At 35.4% G+C, this 16718-nt stretch overlaps 1 pseudogene; it reads right to left on the minus strand.

Moving 5' to 3' along the window:
* The window catches only part of LOC105002103, an 18290-nt pseudogene extending 2119 nt beyond the window's left edge, over nucleotides 1–16171 (minus strand).
* Nucleotides 16172–16718: the final 547 nt, after the last annotated feature.

Below are 16718 nucleotides of genomic sequence, written 5' to 3' on the forward strand. Positions count from 1 at the left end.
TTTAATTTCATGGCTGCAATCACCATAGGCAGTGATTTTGGAGCCCAGAAAAATAAAGTCTGACACTGTTTCCACTGTTTCCCCATCTATTTCCCATGAAGTGATGGGACCAGATGCCATGATCTTCGTTTTCTGAATGTTGAGCTTTAAGCCAACTTTTTCACTCTCCTCTTTCACTTTCATCAAGAGGCTCTTTAGTTCCTCTTCACTTTCTGCCATAAGTGTGGTGTCATCTGCATATCTGAGGTTATTGATATTTCTCCCAGCAATCTTGATTCCAGCTTGTGCTTCTCCCAGCCCAGCGTTTCTCATGATATACTCTGCATATAAGTTAAATAAGCAGGGTGACAATATACAGCCTTGACGTACTCCTTTTCCTATTTGGAACCAGTCTGTTGTTCCATGTCCAGTTCTAACTGTTGCTTCCTGACCTGCATACAGGTTTCTCAAGAGGCGGGTCAGGTGGTCTGGTATTCCCATCTCTTTCAGAATTTTCCACAGCTTAGGAAAGAGCAAAGAAGAACATACTGTCTATAGTGGGTGAATGTTCTTCAAAATCTCTGTTTCATCTTTATTTGGTTATATACTTCGGGAGCCCAAAGAAGTGAATTCCTTATCAGTGACAGTCCTTGGGTGGGTGATACCCCAACACTTCTAAAATTAGTTTGTATATTTTTCTGTGAACTTTTAAGACTATGTGCTCTAAAACTTGTATTTATTTTAGACTGAAAATGCAATCAGGTAATTTCTCTGATTTCCATGGTCAGGAAAAACCAAGAGCATACTTTTCTTTTTACATAGGCTCTTTCTCCTATTGGGAGAGAAATAAAAAGAGCAAAATGTATGTATTTTGTACTTTCCCTATTAGGTTTCCTTTTATTATGCTTCTAAAATAAAGTAGGGGAAACATGTGAGATGTGTTTTTACACATACATATTGTACTAATGGGCTTCTCAGGTGGCTCAGGGGGTAAAGATGCAATGCAAGAGACACAGGAGGTGCAGGTTCGATCCCTGGGTCAGGAAGATTCCCTGGAGGAGGGCATGGCAAACCACTCCGGGATTCTTGCCCGGAGAATCCTATGGACAGAGGAGTCTGGCGGGCTACAGTCCACAGGGCCGCAAAGAGTTAACACAACTGAAGCAACTGAGGACACACACATTGTCCTAATGGAAAATATAATAGGAGTTATTTGGTACTCAAAGGAAAAAGATGAACTATCATTTAAGAAATGTTGCTTAAATAGCATTTATGTTGACTCCTCTCTTTCTAAAATTAAAAAAAAAATTAACAGCATGAAAATTACATAATTTTCCTTCATTCAAATTTGAAAATAATATATAAAATAATATAAAATTTAAAAATCCATAAAACATAGGATTTATAGCATTACACCTAAAATTCAGAATCCTATCAAATTTGTGCTATTAAAAATGCTCTTTATCTCATGAAAAGCTTTGGCAAAACTGTTTCAGAAAATGCAGAGTGACAGGACACATTTCCCCCTTTCACCAAATCACCTTACTTTTGTGAATTTCTGTCAAAACTTAGTTATTCATTCAATGTGGAAATAAAGAGCAGTCACATTTGTTCAGTGGAGGAAATTTTTTTTCTTTTTAATATTCAACTCATAAAGCTGTACCAATAGATAACAGAGTTTAACAGGTTGATTAGAACTAAGATATTTTAAATTGAAGTTAGAAGAACTCTAACTTGCATGTGTTATTGGGCCACAGAAGTTTGAGAAACTAACAACAGAGGCGAATTCTGTTTGATGGCAGTGACACTGAAACTTTTCTCACCCCTCAGATAACATGGTTAATGTCGGGTAACCCTACTGGAAGTATCTTCTCACGTATTTTGTAACTTCATGGGTCTTTCAAAGGATAGTTTATTTATTATATTGTAATAAATAATATTTATGAATTAAGAAAAATATAGCAGTACTATTTAATACTCTTCAAGAGACTTTCAATCCAAGAAGAAAAGTCATTTCATAAACTCTGAAGCTCATTAACCTTCATAAAATACTGGTGAGTTAGGTGGCAAATGTTACTCTTCTCAGTTCATAGATGACTGATCTGAAGCACCAAGAGGTTAACTGATTTTTCCAATTCACAAAACAAGTCACGGCACAAAGTGAGGTCATGCAGAATTCTTGACTGTTGGTTCATATAGGGTTCTATTCTCTGGACAAGTGCTTTATTAAATAAGCTCTTATTGATTATCATTTTCTGGGTAATGCCATTTGGCATTTGTCCAAGTATTTTGCTCATGACACAATTATCACTTCACGAAGGACAAAACTGTCAGAATTACCCAAATACTATAATAGTTTGGATCATTACAGTTGAAAAATCAAAGGAAAAATTCCAGGCTGCTTTGTCCTAGTGAAACTATTAAAATATATGAATATTTAAAAAATTAATAGCGTGTTTTCACCAATAAGTAAATAAACATCACATTTAATGTACCTTCTATAAGGAAGTCTTCAAATATAATATATGGGAGAAAATCAGACACATTTTTATTTATTGTTGCTAATGTAAAAGCAAAAGAATATCCAATTTTTTAAAAAAATTAGAAGTAGTAAGAAAAATAGGGATTCTATGAACACATTTGATGTGATATTGTTAAAAGCTATGTGATGGTTTAAAATGGGCTCCTTTTTATTATTTTTCTACCATCGTATGCTTTTTAAAGGGCTTCCCTCATGGCTCAGTGATAGAGTCCACCTGCAAATGCAGGAGACTCGGGTTCAGTCCTGGGGTCGGGAAGATCCCCTGGAGAAGGAAATGGCAACCCACTCCAGTATTCTTGCCTGGAAAATCCCATGAACAGAGAGCCTGACAGACTATAGTCCATGGGGTTGCAAAAGAGTCAGACATGACTTAGTGACTAAACAATGACAAATATATTTTAATTTTTAATTTAAAATATTAAAATAAGTAAATTATTGAGAACAACTTCTAGAACATGTAAAATAATTATTCAAAATAAAAATAAAATTCAAGTATGCATATTTGGCAGTGGACATCAATTTGATGTATTTTGACCAGTGATCTAGAGTGTTGTTTAATGCCAAAACCAATTCAGATAAATAGAGTGTTTCCCAAGTTGTAAAAGGGCTTCCCTAGTGGCTCAGATGGTAAAGAATTCACCTGCAATGCGGGAGACCTGGGTTCAATCCCTGGGTTTGGAAGATCCTCTGGAGAAGGAAATGTCAACCCACTCCAGTCTTCTTGCCTGGAGAATTCCATGGACAGAGGAGCCTGGTGGGCTACAGTCCATGGCATCACAGAGTCTGACACGACTGAGTGACTAACACTTTCACTTCAAGTTGTAAAATGTTGAAACCAGTGAACCAGCAAGGTTGCTCAGCCATATCTGACTTACTGCGACCCCGTGGACTGTAGCCTACTAGGCTCCTCCATCCATGGAATTTTCCAAGCAAGAGTACTGGAGTGGGTTGCCATTTCCTTCTCCAGGAAGATCTTCCTGATTGAGGGACTAAACCCAGGTCTCCTGCATTGCAGGCAGATGCTGAGCCACCAGGGAAGCCTCCAGGAAAATGCTGAAAGATGATCTTGTATGTCAGCTTTCTTTTAGTGACAAAATAGAAAGAAGTGGTTTTTCAATATTAAATAGTGTGGTCATTTATTAATTGTATGGGAAACTACTTCCCTTTTCTTGCCTCAGTTTCCTTATCTATAAAAATGGAAATAGTAACACACTTCATAGCATTGTGTAAAGTCAATAAAAGACTTAAAATAGTATTTGACACAGAATAAGCAGTTGATGAATATTGTGTAATTATTATTAGTTCCCTTTTCAATAGCCCTGTGGCAGATTCATGTTGATGTATGGCAAAACCAATACAATATTGTAAAATAATTAGCCTCCAATTAAAATAAATTAAATAAATAAATAAAAATTAAAAAAAAAAAACCTTCTTTCAGTCAGTTTTTACCTCTGAACCTCCTTATTTCTCTCAGATTTTACCTTAGAATCTCCTTCTTTCTGTCAGATTCTTTACCATCTGAGCCACCCAGGATGTACTAGAAGAACTAAAGTTTAAAATTTATGGATGCTGCTTGATTGGAAAAATTTTCTTGAAATGAAATCAACACTAGAAAATAGATCTGAGAGATTGGGAAATGGAAAAAACTGGAGAACTGAATGTATTTGAACTCATGGACTATCCATACATGAAAACAGTTCTATTCATGAGCTCTTCTGATATATGGGGGAATATACTTCCTTTTTCACTTATGTCAATTTGGGATTCTATCTCCAATAATATAAATTCAGTAATTACCACATAAACAGAATTGAATTAAATTGAATTGAGATTGTTTCCATTGCCACAATTCAACAGTAAACACACTTATCCATTGATTGAAGATATACCTAACAAAAATTAATTATAGAGTAGATTCTGGTTTGTGATATTAGTAGCCCCTGATGCAATCTTTTCCAATTCCCAATGTAATGCTTAAGAAGCACCAAAATTAGTGAAGTCTAAATGACACTGAAAATTAGCACAGAGATCAGCCCTGGGATTTCTTTGGACGACAGAGGATGAGATGGCTGGATGGCATCACTGACTCGATGGACATGAGTCTGAGTGAACTGCGGGAGTTGGTGATGGACAGGGAGGCCTGGCGTGCTGCGATTCATGGGGTTGCAAAGAGTCAGACACGACTGAGCGACTAATCTGATCTGATCTGATGATTCTATTGCCAGAACCTGGAAAGAGTTTCCACTAGCAGTAAAGTTGATAAAAACAGAACTGAAAAATACCAATCATCATGTACTACAGAATATTAAAAAAAAAAAAAAAGAAAATCCTCATTGTGTCAAAGTGAATGGAAATAATTCTCATGCACCATTTCCTCTTTCTGATAAACAGGCTCTAAATTAACCTGAAAACTCTAGGAGCATTTTCTACTGCCTGGTACCTCTGTTTCTCTCTTTCCTTTTTCTTCAACTTCACAAATCCCCCATTAGTTTATTCTCTGTGAGCAAATGTTCGCTAGGCAGAAGGTAAGATCGAATACTGGGGGTTTATTGTCAACCTGAGTTTCATCAGAATAGGAGAAACTCATTTCAGGATATCATAACTTCACAAGATACATGCCTACCAAGGTCAGATTTGGAACAGCAGTTGTATGTTCTTGCATAGCCTCCAGCTTTAGATCTAAAACTGTAAATCATGCACAGAGAGTGAATCTGGTTAAGACCATATATGGACTGATTCTAAGTGCATTTAGATTTAACATTTTCTGAGGATCAAACTTATTTCTCCTAGTTTTAGAATAAGTAAAAAAGAAATAATACACCATTATAAAAACAAGATAAAAACAAGCCAGGACCAATTGGAAGACTAAGAGGAGGAATAGACCTCAAAAAACAAAATGACACAGAGAAGGAATACTTTATAAAATTATTTGTCATTCTCAATATACAAAGATCTATGGTTCTTTGATGTGGAAAGAAAAAGCTAAAGAAAAAGCTGGAAGACTAAAATCAACCTGATGTTATAAAAAAAGTTTACTGTAACTAAGTAGAATTACATAAAAGCTAAAAATTTAACAGCAATATGAAAATAATATGGGAAGCATTAAAGAATAGGATTTATTCTTTTCCAATTTTTGGCTTCTTTCAATCTTTGACATTAGATTTTTCTAATACTTATTTTTTTTAATACTGAGCTACTGAAAAATAGATTACGGAAGGAAAAGTTGAAGCAGGAGTTTGACAGGTATGAGGAGGGAAAGATGACATCTCTAGTGTAGGTAAACCAAGATTTCTATGGGTTGAGACTTTAAGTTCAATACTACTGAGTTATATGTTCCCCTTAAGAGTAAAGACCTCAAAAACAAGTAAATGGGAATTGATTTCTGTTATTGTATGTGATGTGCTCTTGGGGGAAAAATTAACACCACCAAATTCATAGAATCAAATAGTGGAATGATGATTGCCATAGGCTGAGGGGACAGGAAAATGGGGAGTTATTAATCAGAAGGCAGAAAGTTTCAGTTAATTATGATCAATAAGCTCTAGAGATCTGCTATATCCATTGTAACTAAATCAACAACAGTGGAATGTACGCTTAATTTGTTAAGAAGGTAGATCTTGAGTGTTCTTACTGGAATCAGATAACTAATTTTTTTCTTTTTAAGAGAAGAATGACGAGGAAAAACAAAGTACCTGGAATTAGAGGGACTTAATATATGATTTAAGTTAATTTTCTTTTGTTACAATTAAGCTTTATAGATCAAATAGGCAAAAATTCAAAATTAATAAATCTTAATCGCAAACTTACCAGAAATGAGACAAGAGAAAAGCTTAAATGCACATTGTCATTAATGAGTTGAAACAAAATTAAGGAATCAAAGGAGGGGGTGATAAATGTTATAGTAAGAGTTATGATGCTGTGCATTAAATTAGTCAAATGGGATATTCATTAGAAATTTGTTCTTAAAAGTGTTCAAAATTTTAGAATGTATGCCTAAAGACAGAATGGATAATGGTAAAATAAAATGTTAGTAATGATATTCTTGAGCTTCCCTGATAGCTCAGATGGTAAAGAATCTGCCTGAAATGCAGGAGACCTGGGTTCAATCCGTGGGTCAGAAAGATCCCTTGGAGAAGGAAATGGCAACCCATTCCAGTATTCTTGCCTGGAGAATCCCATGGACAGAGGAGCCTGGTGAGCTACAGTCCATGGGGTCTCAAAGAGTCAAACATGACTGAGCAATTAACAGAGACAGAATGATGTTCTTGTTCCTAATTCCTCCCCAAACCTAGAAAGTGAAGAAAGATGGTGACAAGATGTGAAAGGAGTAAAGATAAGTTTATCTTGTCTCAAAGTATATCCCTTCTTGATTTTGATAAATAGATAAATATGTTTAAAATGTTCTTTAAGCATAAAGTATCTCAGAGAGGACGGGGTTGAGCCCCACGTGCCCATATAGCGGCTTCCCATTAGCTATTTCACGCTTGGCAGCGTGTGGAGGTCAGTTCCACTCTCTCAGTTTGTCCCACACTCTCCTTCCCCCACTGTGTCCAAAGTCTGTTCTCTTCGCCTGTGTCTCTGTTCCTGCCCTACAAATTGGTTCATCAGCACCATTTTTCCAGATTCCATATATGAGTTAATATATTATGCAAAATTTATTTTTTATCTTTCTGACTTCCTTCACTCTGTATAACAGGATGTAGGTTTATCCACCCCACTAGAACTGACTCAAATGTGTTTCTTTTTATGGCTGAGTAATATTCCATTGTATATATGCACTACAGCTTCCTTATCCACTTATCTATTGATGGGAGGGATGGGGTAGGTGGTGGCAGGGAGGTCAAGGAGAGAGGGGACATACGTGCCCTTGTGGCTGATTCATGTTGTTGTACGGCAGAAGCCAACATAATATTCTAAAGCAATTGTCCTCCAATTAGAAATAACTTTAAAAATAAAACTAAAATATGACTAATAGATTTCTAAAAATTTAAAGTGCTAAAGACTTAAAAAGTTGGAAAAGCAAGCATGTTGAAAACAAAAAGAAAGAAAATATTTAAACAAAATTTTAATGACATTAGAATACTGCATTATTTAGTACAGCAAGAAGCCTGTGAAAATAAATACATGATATAGACTCAATTGTTCAACTCAATAAGAAATAACCAAAATGTTAGTGGTGGTTGTATTTAGCAGTATGATGATAAATTGGTTTTTTTTCCTATGAAATTGTCTTTGTTTTATGTATGGAGTACAAAATTACATTTGTAGTCAGAAAATAAGGTTTTATTTTAAAAAGAGCAGAAGCAAATGTGGCCACTGATGTAGACTAATTCTAGATTGTGAGGCAGAGAAACAAAGAGTTGAGGAAATTTGAGAAGAACTGAAGTGTTTGAAGCAAGAATTCAGAAGTATTATAAAAAGATGTACATACTTGTGGGGCAAGAAAGAGGAGAATATAGCTTATATTTGCAGCTGTGTTTTTCTGAATTTAAAGACTGCTCCTGGGAGCACAATTTAAATGGAGATAAAAGCATGACTGAGTCTAATAAAATAATGGAGTTTATAAAGTCTGTCTTCCAATTGAGTCAATATCTTTTTTTGTTTTCATTTGTTTGTTTGTTCTTAAGCTATATACCTTCTTTTGCAAATCTGTAGAATTATTAGGAAAAAATTCCTGCCTTTGCTTTGCCAGTGCCTTGACAAGTGTCTAATAGTCAAAACTATCACGGCTTCGTATTTCTTCCCACACCAAAGTCTCTTTTACATGATTCATTTATAAGCATTAGCATTTAAGTAACCTATCAAATGTCTAAACCAGACCTTACCAAAAATAATGTCAGTTAATAGTGCTCTTTGTCTTAAATCAGATTAATTTTGCATCATCAGTTGGGAGGAGAGTTACCTTGGAGAAACTAAAGCTTTCTCATGGTGACTGTGTTTTGACCTAAAGCTTGTGAGTCACACAGAGCAAACAATTCTCTCAGCCCCCTTTCCTTTCTTTGTTCACAGGAAGTCAGTGAAGTTTCTGGATTCCTTTTGAAGGGAATTATCAATGTCATTCCAAAGATGGACATACAGGGATCAGTGTTTGGGAGCTGACATAAAATACCTATCGCTATTATCTGTTCCACAGGCTCCTTCTGACTCTTATCTTAGGGGGAATGTTTTAAATCTTTTTCATTCTGTCCACATTGTTTCAACGAATGTTTAATCAGCATTCCTGTCTTCTACTAAGTATGGGACCTTGTGAAATTTCCTTAATCTTTGTAAAATAAAAGACTTAGACTATATTTATTCATTTGTTCATTTAATCTTCCCACACACTTTTAGTTAGTTCTAAGTATGTGTCAGCCATTTGCTGAGAGTTGAGGATAGAATTCTGAATAAAATAACTTTCTATCTTCATGGAGTTGGGGGTTCAGTAGTGTATGATTTTGGAAATCTTTACATTCCACCATTTATGATTCTATTAGCTCTTCTATAACTGTTAAAGTGTGTCAAGGAGGACTTGAAAAGGCAGACAAGACACCTACTGGAATTTGCCATGGATGTCCTCTCTTCCTGTCAGTCTTTTACTTAATAGCTCCAAGAATTACAAAAGCAAGATCTAGCCAAAAGGGAGCTCTGTCTGCCTCCAGGGGTCAGTCTCTCCTTGAAAATCCTTCCCCGAATTGCCTAAAGCCACTTCTAAGGATCGCAGGCTCTCAGGTAGGAAGAAGCCTTCAAGAATTTTACTTGCATAGAGAAACCAGTGCTAAGTTTTCTTTCAAACGTGAACTGAATCTCAAGCAAGTCTTTCCCTTTGATTGAAATAGAGGGGCTTGTGAGGGTGCGTGTGATTTGTACGCTTACATGCACTTTCATATGTCTTTGAAACCTAGACAAAGATTTTTGCCTTAGGCCACTAAGGGAGGGAATATCACAAAAGGGATTAGCATGCTGTACTTCATAGCATCACATCTTGTATTGGGGTATTAGATCATACTTTTAATTCAAATAACTTCACATATGTCCAATTCAAGACAGAATCATGAAGGCACATGACTGAAAAGAGAAAAAAGATTGGCTTTACTTTGAAATGAATCTACTAGGATGGTTTACTTGGAAGACGAGTAATCTGAGTGCTTGTACACCCAGCACTAACATTCTAGCCCTACTAAGAGGCCGCTTCATAACCACAGGTGTGTGCCATTTGAGATCCGCCTGCTGTCTAGCACCCCTCCCCACCTTCTTCATTCTATCTTGTCCGGAAAACTCATTGAGCAATTAACAAAATGAAAGCATTCTCCTTCTGGAATTTTGACTTTCAAGGTGGGAATTTAATTTGCAAAACTGCCTACAACTAATTAAAATGAGTAGTCACTGTTGGTTTGAAATGGATTATCTCTGAGAAAATCACACTTCAAATTGTCAAAAGAGGGTTTATATCCTGATTTTGAAAAAGCATTTCCCTCCATTGTAAATGCTTTCTCTGTTCAGCTGACTGATGCTCATTCGAATTAATGGAATCTGAGAAAAAGCCAAACTGAAGATGATTGATACTCCAAGGTTAGTTTTATACATAGATGCTTTACATCACAGTATTTTTGAAAGAATTCTTATTCCTTTTTCCATTGTCTTCTCATTTCTTTCACCTCTGACCACTATTTCTACTGTGTAATATACAACCAAAGAAGTGATGTTTTAGATTTAGTGAATAAATTAAAAATACTTTCTAGCTCATCAGCTATGTATTTGTATTGCACATTTTCCCCATGACTCTTCACAGTTAATTTCATGATAGTAATCTGAGAACAATTGTGTCATAATTGGAGGGGGTATAGCTATAATTCTGCCAACTTTCAAACAGAGTTCTGTATGTGCCTGAATCTCAGAACATTTTAAGGCAAATTAATTTTTACAAGTTTAATCAAAAATTTAGATTTCATCTCACATAAAAACTTGCATGGACTTATTTTCTTCCATTGATCAACTTGAATTAGTTTGGTTAGTCTAAATATAATAGGTCTACTAACATTTATCATCTTTAGTTAGAGCATTGATAATAGAAAGTGTTTACGATATGCTTTTACCTATGTATGTGCTCATGCCTTTTTCTATACCCAATACTCAGATCTTTCTTTTTAAATAAGTTGATTAACTATTGTATGAACTAAAAGATCAAGAAATAGTAAGGATTAAAGGAATTGATGTTTTAAATGTAAGTATCATTAAGCTACTGCTCATTATATGCAGTGGTAATGCAAACAAAAAGTTGTTTTCATGAATCTGAGTAAGGATAAATAATATTAAACAAATTTTAGCAATACAAGAAAACGAACAAAGACAGGATATTATATTTTGATGCCTTACTGTCAGTAAGTTCAGAAAGAGTTTTCTAATTAAATTCTTTCATTAGGAATAATAGTATTTCACACTATATGAACAAATGTATTGACTTAAGTTTTGAATTTCCGAAGAGATTTGAATGCTTGGAAATATAGAAAAGAGCTACTTCTGCTTAATTTTCTTAAATTATTGGAAACCTAATTTGTAATCACAAATAACCAGTGATATTAAACAGAACTGTAATATAATGATGTTTAGAAATATCACTCTGAAGTGAACGTGAAATATATATTTTTATACATTTAGTTGCATATGTATGTTTTGTTACATTTTGGTGGTTTAGAGCTGATTAGGAATTATCTTTAAGAAAGATATCCAGAACTTAGAAATAGTACTAATAACATTCTGGAAACATTTGCTATGACTAATCTGTCTAGATCATGCCACAACATGTATATAGTTTAAAAGAAAAATAAATGTGCATCATACAGGAATATGCCTGAAATTGAATATTGTGCTAAAAGAAAGAACATTCAGAGAGAATGGGTGATTATAAACTGCAGAGCAGTAACAGGTATTGAAGCAGAAATACAAAATATACTAGGAAGATATTTAAAGCACAAATCCATCTTGAACACACAGAAATGGGCCTGTACATCAATACTTAAATTTTGTTTTCTGGCAATGTGTTGCTCCCATAAATAACATTGATAGTTGACTTAGCTAATTTATGGGTTAACCTAGGTCATTCTCATTAATTTACCAAAAGCTTTAAAGCCATTAGCAGCACTTCCCTTTGATCATTTCTTAAGTTTGCCCCAGGATTCTTTTCTAAAACTGTTAGTTTACCTCTCCCTTTTTTTATGATATAATCCTCAATCTTTCAGTCACGTTGTGTGTTCTTTAGGTGTTGATCTGTGCCCCACTAAATCACTTCAGTTTTCCTTAATGGGTCAGGATTAAGAGTCTCTAACTTGAACACACACTTAGGTGCTTTTTCATGTACATTCCCTATTGCCTTCTATGCCAAGGGCAATGTGGAGCAAATGTCAGCCTTAAAAATTCATATTTTTTATATCTTTGGAAATAATTTTTAGAAAAAGTGGGGGGAAAATGACAATTGCTTGGAGGCATAACCCATAAGAAACAGCAAAATACTCACATCTGCTTCATAAATATATATATATACATATATATCCCACAGATTTTGCTATCAATTAGAGAAAGTTTGGCTTAATTTTCTTGTCAAAGCTTTACAAAAAAAAAAAGAAGATTTGCATCTTGAAATGAGTTTCTGACTCAAAGGAGGGCAGACTCCACAATCAGGGATTTCACGAGCAACACAGAACATGAGCTAGCATTGCAAAGGGGTAAATTATACTTACTTCATACACGCTATGCCTGATGACATCTATCTACTTGCTGTATCTCAGCCCATAAAAAATGACAAATTCAACACAAAGTCTTCAATCTGACACTGAGACATACACCATAATCTTTCAACAATCTCTGCAACCATAACCATGGATCAAAACAGTCATAAAGGTGCAATAATCATATGAAATAAACATGGATATTTGAGTCAAGAGATCTGTGTTCAGATTTCAGTTCTTCTACTCTTTCTCTGTTCATCTATAAATAAGGACAATGGTATCTTTTCTTTGTGTTGAACTGAGATCACTGGAAATAATAAATGTTTTTCCTAGTACAATTCCTAGGATTCATGGAATATGCACTCAAAATTTATTTCCATAACTGCTTCTACTATGACCAAGAACTCCAACTTTGGGCTAAAAGGAAAGTTTAAAAAAGCAAATGGAAATATCTTTTAATATTTCTGTTGTTACAGAATATTGTCAACAGCCTTGTCCTGAAGGCTGTATTTAAAGACACAGTTAAAGAGGTTATAATTATATCTGGTGCTCTTGCATGGATCTATTCTTGTCATGGCTAAGGACCATGGATTCACCTAAGCTAGGTTTACATAGTAGAAGTATGACAGGGAAGCCCTCATTGTGAATACACACAGCTTTTAAAAAAAGTATTGTGAACTACTTTATTTTTTGAAAGATCTTTGTTTTAACAGTAAATACACACACACAAAATACTCCAATAGTAGTCTCCCAAAAAAGTACCTATTTTTTTGCTTTCCTGTCTTCTCATGCATGGGTTGGCAGTGTTTTTTTTTTTTTTTTTTCCTAGCTACTGATTTCCCTCTTGGAGTAAAATAGAATATTCTAAAAGATTTAGGACAACCTAGAGTCTTAGGTGATTTTAGATTTCACTGAGACTCATATCAAATGATTAGTATATGTTCAAATGCTTCAAGTTTTTAGAATTAGCCTGGGAAGGAGAATTGTCCCTTTATTAACTGTTGACTAAAGGATATCATGGAGACTTCTACTTTCTTAATTTGAAACCTAAGATCCTTCAGAGCCTGATACATGACAGAACTAAGGGTTAAAGACACTCTATGAAGAGCCTGAATCTATAATTGTGAGTGCCTCAATCACCCCTCATCTTATGTTTTCCTATTACATAGTTCAGAGTGGGGGAAGTGGTTCAGTTCAGTTCAGTCGCTCAGTCATGTCTATTTTGCGACCCCATGGACTGCAGCACACCAGGCCTCCCTGTCCATCACCAACTCCTGGTGCTTGCTCAAACTCTTGTCCATTGAGTCAGTGATGCCATCCAACCATCTCGTCCTCTGTTGTCCCCTTCTCCTCCTGCCCTCAATCTTTCCCAACATCAAGGTCTTTTCAAATGAGTCAGCTCTTCACATCAGGTGGCCAAAGTATTCGAGTTTCAGCTTCAACATCAGTCCTTCCAGTGAACACCCAGGACCGATTTCCTTTAGGATAGACTGGTTGGATCTCCTTGCAGTCCAAGGGACTCTCAAGAGTCTTCTTCAACACCACAGTTCAAAATCATCAATTCTTTGGCCCTCAGCTTTCTTTATAGTCCAACTCTCACATCCATATATGACTATTGGAAAAACCATAGCCTTGACTAGACGGACCTTTGTTGACAAAGTAATGTCTCTTCTTTCTTATACTTCAAATTGAATTTTATGATATTGATGGCTAGCTAAGCAGAATCATTAGAGCAAAATTCAGTGGGACTAATTTTACCAACCTTTGTTTTGTATATTCTGCTTCTATCAGTTTGTTCTGTTATTGCCTTAGGTTTTTATCTTTTTGTTTTATATATTCTGAGCATATTATAGTGATCAGATCTTCATCTTCTCTGCCTTACAAACTCTCTTTGGTAGCAAATAACAATATCTGAAGTCTATACAAGTCTTTAATACAAAAAATCTGACATAATAAACAATAAATAGATATGCCAAGAGGGAAGACCATATGATCAATGTTCAGAAGAAAATCAAATACAAGGAGCTGATTCATATGACCTGTATAATCAGGTTATAGGAGGCAAATTGGGTAAATAAAGGAAAAACTAGGTGAAAGCATGAAAACTTTCAATAGAGAATCAAGGTGTATGAAAATAAAAACTGTAAACTGGAATACTTGAACTGAAAATCACGAGATCTAGAGTAAAAACTCAGGATTGTAATTTGATTAAAACTCATAATTTAAAAAATATCAGACAGAGAAGAACACAGACTAGTGAATTATAATGGGAAGAACTATGCTGGAGAGTGATTTTATCTTACTTAGAAGTTCATTAGCTAGTCTTTCATGGATGCTGGCAGAAGACAGGAGATCCTTGAGTCCAAAACAAAGAACGTTATTACTCACAGCCCAGCATACAGCATGAACTTCATTTTGTACCAGTGCCTGATGCCTTACAAGCCCACAGAGTAATGCGGGAGGTCGCCCATGTGGATGGCCACACAATGCCACACTGCATTTCAGGAAATAAACACTGATCTAGAGGATTCGCCGCTTTGCTAGCAAGCAGCGATATCCTGGATCTTTGTCCAGCAGTAGATGCTACCTCAGTCCTCAAGACTGCTCATTGAAAACACAACCCTAGAAACTGTCACAGGCAAAATATTGTCAGGCCCTTATACTCTTGGGCCAAGAACAAGCAGGGTTGCTCAGAGCCCATGGTGGAAATGCGGAAATGCAGAAGAGAATGAAGCACCAGCAAGCGTAAATAAATACTGTGGATAAATAAAACGGAATATAACCTCCACAAAACAATACTTGTAATAGCTTATTCTAAAATATAAGTAGAACTAAAATACATAACAAAAATGTAAAAGATGCAAAGGAGAGAATGCTTTAACGTTTCTAAGACAAACATTTGTTTTGTCAGAAGATGAGAGAATACTTTATATTTTTCTGTTATTAAGAAAGCATGGTATAATCTCTAGGGAAAATGCTAAAAAAATATATTATTTTGTTTTTTTTCTCTCTTTTTATTTTTTAAATTATGAAAATATGGTAACACATTTACAGGAGACTTGGAAAATACAGAGCAAAGTTACATATAGTTCCACTATATATTACAATTCTAAAAGAACATATTATTAACAGATTGAAGCCATTGAAAATTTGGTTGGTTGTTCCAGAGCACTGTAAACTCTAACATACAGATATACATTAGAAAAGTAAAGAATAGGTCACCAGTTAGAGAAAAGTCTTAGCATAAAATAAATGGGACAGCTATTGTGTAATTATTATTAATAGAAGTGGAAGAATGAGTGTCTGATGCAGGACAAGGAATTACAAAGAAATTACAGGACAGGCTTAAGCGAAACCTTGTCAATAGGAAATGATATATAATCCCATGTATAAAATATAGTATAAGAAGAAATTGAAAATATACTGTTTATTTTTATAATTATTGTCAAGGAAGAGTAAAATACAATTAAGCAAGCTATGGAACACAGGAGGAAAAGCAGGTACAATGTGATCAAGTAACTTGACTTTATAATCATAGGATCAAAAGACTGACTGGCACCTTAAAAATGACTTAAGTCCCAAAGTTACCCTCAGGATAGCCATCTGGTCTCTGTTTAGAATCTCCAGTACCAGAAAGCATCGTGCCTGAGAGATCTAATGTTATTTTTTGACATAAAATTTCAAAATAATTTATTATTTTCCGTCCCTGAAACTCTCTTCTGATGCTATTTAGAGTGCACACACCTACTTAAAGGAGGTAGAAAGTCTTTCCACATGATTCAGGACATAACCTTCCATCCACCATCATCCTGTCGTCTTTCCTATCAATTCAGTATGCATTATGCCTCCACCAGAACTTTATCAAATTTTCCTGTAGTGTTCTGTTTACATTATGTTTCTGTAGGTGAGGTTTAAGTTTGTTGAGGACCAGAATTGTGTCTGCATCCATGCTGTTTGCTGTGTACCCCCGTCGTTGACACTGATATGGTATGCAGTAGATGCTCAGGGAAAGGTTTGCTCAGCATAGTAAGGTGCATTTTGAAGCCTTTAGTAGCCAATCAGATGGCAGAGAAGTCAGTTTGGGTGCAATCAAAACAGAGAAACCACACACAATTGACTAAGAAAGTTTAATATTAAAAAAGGAACAAAATTGAGTCATTTGTAAAGACATGGATGGACCTAGAGTCTTTCATACAGAGTGAAGAAAGTCAGAAAGAGAAAAAAAATGTTGTATATTAATGCACGCATGTGGGATCTGGAAAAATGGTACAGATGAACCTATTTGCGGGTAGGAATAGAGACAGAGACACAGGGGACTGATGTGTGGACATGGGAGGGGAAGGTGGTAGGATGAATTGGGAGACTGGAACTGACATATGTGCACTGCCGTGGGTAAAGCAGATAGTAGGAACCTAGTGTATAGCACAGGAAGCTCAGCTTGATGCACTGTGACCACCTGAATGGATGGAATGAGAGGTGGGGAGGGGAGGGAGGCT

Source organism: Bison bison, unplaced genomic scaffold (genome assembly GCF_000754665.1).
Source record: "Bison bison bison isolate TAMUID 2011002044 unplaced genomic scaffold, Bison_UMD1.0 scf7180017864389, whole genome shotgun sequence".
Lineage (NCBI taxonomy): Eukaryota > Metazoa > Chordata > Mammalia > Artiodactyla > Bovidae > Bison > Bison bison.